The sequence below is a fragment of the Leuresthes tenuis genome, unplaced genomic scaffold (assembly GCF_036924035.1).
Source record: "Leuresthes tenuis unplaced genomic scaffold, fLeuTen1.0.hap1 SCAF_10, whole genome shotgun sequence".
NCBI lineage: Eukaryota > Metazoa > Chordata > Actinopteri > Atheriniformes > Atherinopsidae > Leuresthes > Leuresthes tenuis.
Genome location: NW_027325364.1, coordinates 16,914,430 through 16,919,703, shown reverse-complemented (window position 1 = coordinate 16,919,703; position 5,274 = coordinate 16,914,430).

Here is a 5,274-nt window from a genome sequence, read left to right as displayed (position 1 = left end):
AACCAGTTTTATATGTGCGTCAAATGATAAATTCTGGTCAAAAATAACTCCAAGGTTCCTCACTGTAGAACTAGAAGCCAAGGAAATACCATCTAGAGTAACTATATAACTAGACAATTTCTCCCTGAAGCGCTCAGGTCCAAAGAGAACAACTTCAGTTTTATCTGAATTTAAAAGCAGACAGTTCTGAGTCATCCAGGTCTTTATGTCTTTAAGACAGGCTTGTAGTCTATTGGTTTCATCTGGTTTCATAGATAAGTACAGCTGAGTATCATCAGCATAACAATGGAAATTTATGCCATGCTGTCTGATAATGTTACCTAATGGAAGCATGTATAAAGTAAAAAGAATTGGTCCAAGCACAGAACCCTGAGGAACTCCATGACTTACTCCAATGTGTGAGGAAGATTCTTCATTTACAAGAACAAACTGGAATCTATCAGATAAATATGACTTAAACCAGCCTAATGCAGTTCCTTTAATCCCAATAACATGTTCAAGTCTCTGTAACAGAATGCTGTGATCGATCGTATCAAATGCAGCACTGAGATCCAACAGGACAAGCACAGAAACAAGTCCGCTATCAGAGGCTAAGAGGAGATCATTGGTAACTTTCACCAGTGCTGTTTCTGTGCTATAATGCACTCTGAATCCTTACTGAAACTCTTCAAACAGATTATTTCTATGTAAATGATCACAAAGTTGAACTGCAACTATTTTTTCAAGAACTTTAGACAAAAAAGGGAGATTGGATATAGGTCGATAATTAGCCAACACTTCTGAATCAAGAGTAGGTTTTTTAAGTAAAGGTTTAATTACAGCAACCTTAAAAGTCTGAGGTACATATCCTGTCAACAAAGACCGATTGATCAAATCCAATATGGAAGTGTCAATTAAGGGGAAAACCTCCTTGAACAGTCTGGTTGGGAATGGGTCTAACATACAAGTTGATGGTTTAGAAGAGACTATTGCTGTTGTTAGCTCAGAAAGATCAACTGGGCAGAAGCTGTCTAAATACAAATCAGGTTCGAAAGATACTTCTAAAGCTGCCCTACTTGATGATACATCAGTGATAATAATGGGAAGGATTCCATTAATCTTCTCTCTGATAGAAACAATTTTATTGATGAAGAATCTCATGAAATCATCACTGCTGAGAGTTAAAGGAATACATGGCTCAACAGAGCTCGGACTCTTTGTCAGCCTGGCAACAGTGCTGAAAAAAAACCTGGAATTATTCTTATTCTCTTCTATCAATAATGAATAATAAGCAGTTCTAGCTTTACGAAGTGCTTTCTTATACGTTATTAAACTATCTTTCCAGACTAATTGAGACTCTTCTAAATTAGAGGAACGCCACTGTCTCTCCAGCTTTCTTGCAGTCTGCTTTAAAGCATGCAGCTGTGAATTACACCAAGGAGCCAACCTCTTCTGACTGATTATCTTCCTTTTCAGATGGGAAACATTGTCCAGTGTTGTACGCATAAAACTGTAGTGCTGTCAACAAGAGAGTCAAGTTCTACTGGAGTAAAATTTAGGTAGCTGTCCTCTGTCATATTTGCACATGGCAGTGAAGAACAGGATGATGAAATCAACTCTTTAAAACTGGTTACAGCATTCTCTGATAGACACCTTCTATATGTATATTTCTTCTCAGAAGCTGTATAGTCAAGTAATGTGAACGCAAAAGTTATTAAAAAATGGTCAGACAAGACAGGGTTATGAGGGAACACTGTTAACTGTTCACTCTCAATGCCATAAGTCAGCACAAGGTCAAGGGTATGATTAAGGCAGTGAGTAGGTCTGTGAACACTTTGAGAAAATCCAATAGAGTCTAATATAGAATTAAAGTTAATATTTAGGCTGTCATTTTCAACATCTACATGAATATTAAAGTCACCCACAACAATGACTTTATCTGTACTCAGCACTAACTGGGATAAAAACTCTGAGAATTCAGACAGAAACTCAAAATAAGGGCCAGGTGGATGATACACAACAACAAACACAAAAGGTTTTTGTGATTTCCACTTTGGGTGGGAAAAACTGAGAATCAGAGATTCAAAAGAGCTAAACCTAATCTTGGGTCTAGGACTGATTAGTGACCCTGATCTGAAGATAGCTGCCACTCCTCCTCCTCTGCCTGTGGTTCGACGAACGTGAACATTTAAATAGTCAGAGGGAGTTGATTCATTAATGCTAACATGATCCTCCTGCTGCAGCCAGGTTTCTGTAAGACAAAATATATCAATATGATGATCACAAATCAAATCATTCACTAACAGTGACTTCGAAGGGAGAGATCTAATATTCAGCAAACCACATTTAATAGTTTGATGTTTTTGTTCAGTTAAAGTTTTTGTTTAAAATTTTTTTGCACAAGAGGATTTGCAGCATCAGGTGGGAAGCCGCAGAGAAGTGTGTAAGACTACAACTCTGTATCCTGGTCTCAACCCTGGGTTGTCATGACATGTAATCTCAAATGTGACAGACGGTAAATGGAGCCATATAGTTTGCAGGTGGTTTTGCAACGTGAGGCCCTGAAGGCCTGGCAGTCATTAAAGGAACAACATTTTCACAATTGTTTCGAGAAAGTTTACAGGAGAATGTTAATAAAGCAGTTCACGATCCACAGGGCACAAATACATCAAATTTATGTTTGGAATAGAGATTACACAGAAAATTCTGATCTTTCGAGGAGATCAAATTCAGTTTGAACATAAATGTCAGACCATCCAATACACACTAGGGCAGAGTTAAAGTAAATGAATTCACACGCTTTTCCCAGCCTGCACTGCATGTGATGGCCCAGTCTGTTCTACAGAAGATGTGGAACGGTACAACAGCTTGTGTACTTTAATCTGATGAAGTCTGTCTATACTTGTGAGTGAAGTGAAATGGACTAATAGAGCGACCTATGATTAAAAAAGAAACTGAACATGATTTTAAGCAGGTTAGGTTAATAAACAATGCAGCAGAGGTCAAACCACTTTCTTTTTTTATTATTACAATATATTTGATGAATAGCTGTTTGTATTTGCACACAGTTATTTCATCAGTGTCTTTACTGTCCTGTGAGACTGCAGGGATCTGCAGAGTTTATCTCCCCCGCTCTTTCACTGCTCACATTTCTTTGTTGTTTTTGCAGGTTTCACTATGCAGCTCGTATCTGGGACGGTGTGAAGAAGTCCTCTGCCCTCTCTGAATACAGCCGCCTCCTCTGCTAGCTCCTGAGTTGGACTCCTGTTAGTTGCCGTTGTCGTTTTATATGTGATAATGAGGTAACATAAAGAGAAATGTTTACCTGAAAGGTGGGGGCAAAAACAAAAGGGACCATCCCCCGAAAGGCATGTTGTAATAAACTGGAGTAATTCAGGTTGGCAACCCAAGGCCTCGGGACATGTGATGCTCACTGATGCAGCTGCACAGCTGTACGGTTCAGTCTTGAGAGTGGAGAGAGATGGAAAACAGGATTCCTGCTACACTAAGAAAGATGGGTTAACCTTCTGATTTGCCCTCATGAATGGGGTGTGACTGCAGTTTGGGAACTGAAAGTCTGAGTTAAAAAGATTTTAGGTGTCTACATTGATTTCTTAGATGTGATGGAACAAAAACATTACATTATCTACAGAGATCTACAAATTTTGTGAAGACTGTAGCTACACAGATCAGTTTTAAAGCCTCATTCCAGCCCCGTTTCAGCATGTCATAGAATTTTTTTTTTTCAATGAACAAAGACTCTTGTGTCCTTAAAAAATATGTCACTGTGAAACAATGGTGGACAATCTGTAAATTATTTCCCAGGGAACTGTGAGTAAGTAAATTTCAGGTGTCAGTTTTGAATACGTTGATATGTCAGAACAAGCCCGTGCGTGCTCTAAATTAAACTTTCGATTTCCAGGAAACATCTGTACAGTTTTTTTCAAGTCAGCTTTTTACATGCAGCTTCAACCGGCTTGATCTATTTTTTTTTAAGCCTCACATGCAGTGAAATGAAACCTAAATAATGAACAAAAAAGAAAAAATTTAGTCTTGCATGTGCTTTTGTGAAGTTTTATGAATCACAACTGATTTATTAGTCTTTGCTCAATGCAAGTCCTCACTGATGGCAATTCTATTTACCACAGAGAAAAAAAGCACGTCTTCTATTTGGTGCTTGACATGGCTTCTATGGTTGCTGCGAGGAGGACTCTCAGGTGTTGTACAACAATGGGGGGAGTAGGGAGAGTGTGAAAGAAGAGCTTCTCCATTTGTAGAAATTTATTTAGAATGCCAGAAGAAGACATGATCAGAATGACCCTTTTTGGCCCTTTTAATAAAGTGTACCAATTATAACATTTTCAAATGCATTTAGCTGCAATATAATATCCTTGGCTTCAATGACACTCACTTTAATGTACTGACTGGTTGTGAACCATGAAGAGACAATACCAAATTTTAACACAATTAATTGAAGAGTACAGTGTTATTTATTGATGAAGGTAGCTGATTAAAAAGTTGTTTTTTGTTTCTAACTGGGCCAAGAGGTCTACTACTTTAAATACTTTGACTGACCGGCTAATCAGTTTCCTACTGAGATGACATGTAGTGTAAGAAGAAACTTAACCTGGCCTCCCACTACTGATTATCAACATGTCTGCTTCTTTCCAACTCCACACTATTCCTGGACATCTGTCTGGGACATGGACCTGTACATCCTCCCTGTGGATGATTTACAAAAACATGCAAATCTCTATGAAACACCAAGTGCTCGAATAAAATGTTGTCAATACATTTTCCCCCTCAGTTATATTATCAGCTACAGTAATCCTCCTGAAAATGTCATAATTCAATAGATTGAGTTTTTAAAGAAATTCACTTTATTTACTCTTCCGCTTCGACTTCTTTGCTAAATATGCTCATTTCTGCCTTCAACGAAGACCAACACAGCAACACCGAAGTGTCAAACATGAGGTTCCAAAACAGCCAGCAGCTGTTGATGCAACAGCCATAACTGTCACTTCTTTACAGTCTGTATGTATAAGAAGAGGCACAATGAGAATCCACAACAGTTCATTAATTAAAGTTTCCCTGAAAAATAGAATAACCAAAAGATGTTTAGATATGTCCACATTTGTAAAGTAATTCTAAAATGTTGAGCTTCAGGTGAATTTAAGACTGACTGGAAGTCATTTTATTGAATGACAGTAAGGTGTGTCTAACTAAACTCTAACTAATCAAAAAAAGTCATTTGTGCCAGAATTATGTAGGAGTGGTTGGAAACTCAAGCCAAGC